The sequence below is a fragment of the Acyrthosiphon pisum genome, unplaced genomic scaffold, assembly GCF_005508785.2.
Source record: "Acyrthosiphon pisum isolate AL4f unplaced genomic scaffold, pea_aphid_22Mar2018_4r6ur Scaffold_528;HRSCAF=975, whole genome shotgun sequence".
NCBI classification, from domain to species: domain Eukaryota; kingdom Metazoa; phylum Arthropoda; class Insecta; order Hemiptera; family Aphididae; genus Acyrthosiphon; species Acyrthosiphon pisum.
Genome location: NW_021774922.1, coordinates 1 through 469, shown reverse-complemented (window position 1 = coordinate 469; position 469 = coordinate 1). Strand labels below are relative to the sequence as shown.

Sequence of the window (469 nt, the reverse complement as noted above, 5' to 3'; positions counted from 1 at the left end):
TCCAATATTAACAATAGGATGGCGTATCTGTACGTCATTATAAAATTAATGCTGCAATGCTAAAAAAATTATGCCATAATAATTTGCACATATTATATAATGATGATTTGTAATGTTATAAATTATTTCATAATCCATTATAATTTAAGAAACTGTTTATTTTAAGGTGTCAATGAAAAATACAACACAACCTTGTACTGTAATATGCTTCCAAACCAATAAAAACAGTTGATTGAAAATTCTAAAAAAATTTTAAAATGTTGGATTCGAATACTAAAGTATACTGAAGCATGTAATATACTCCTAGTGGTACAAATAAGGGAACAAATGTTAAGAAATGATTTTAAAAAAATACAAGTCACAAGTGGTAGGTAATTTAACATTAATTTGAACTGTATAGTGTACGCCTAATATATTTTTAGACTACATAATAAAGTCCGAATTCGGGTAAATGTACTGAGTGTGCAGT

The 469-nt window shown here is 26.4% G+C and overlaps 1 long non-coding RNA gene across 1 annotated transcript in view; it reads left to right on the top strand.

The window, feature by feature from the left end:
- LOC100569921 overlaps window positions 1–469 on the top strand; it is a 1,710-nt gene extending 1,241 nt beyond the window's left edge. The window contains exons 3-4 of the long non-coding RNA XR_119614.4: window positions 167–367; window positions 423–469. This is a non-coding gene — a long non-coding RNA (uncharacterized LOC100569921). The remainder of the gene's footprint in view (window positions 1–166; window positions 368–422) is intronic.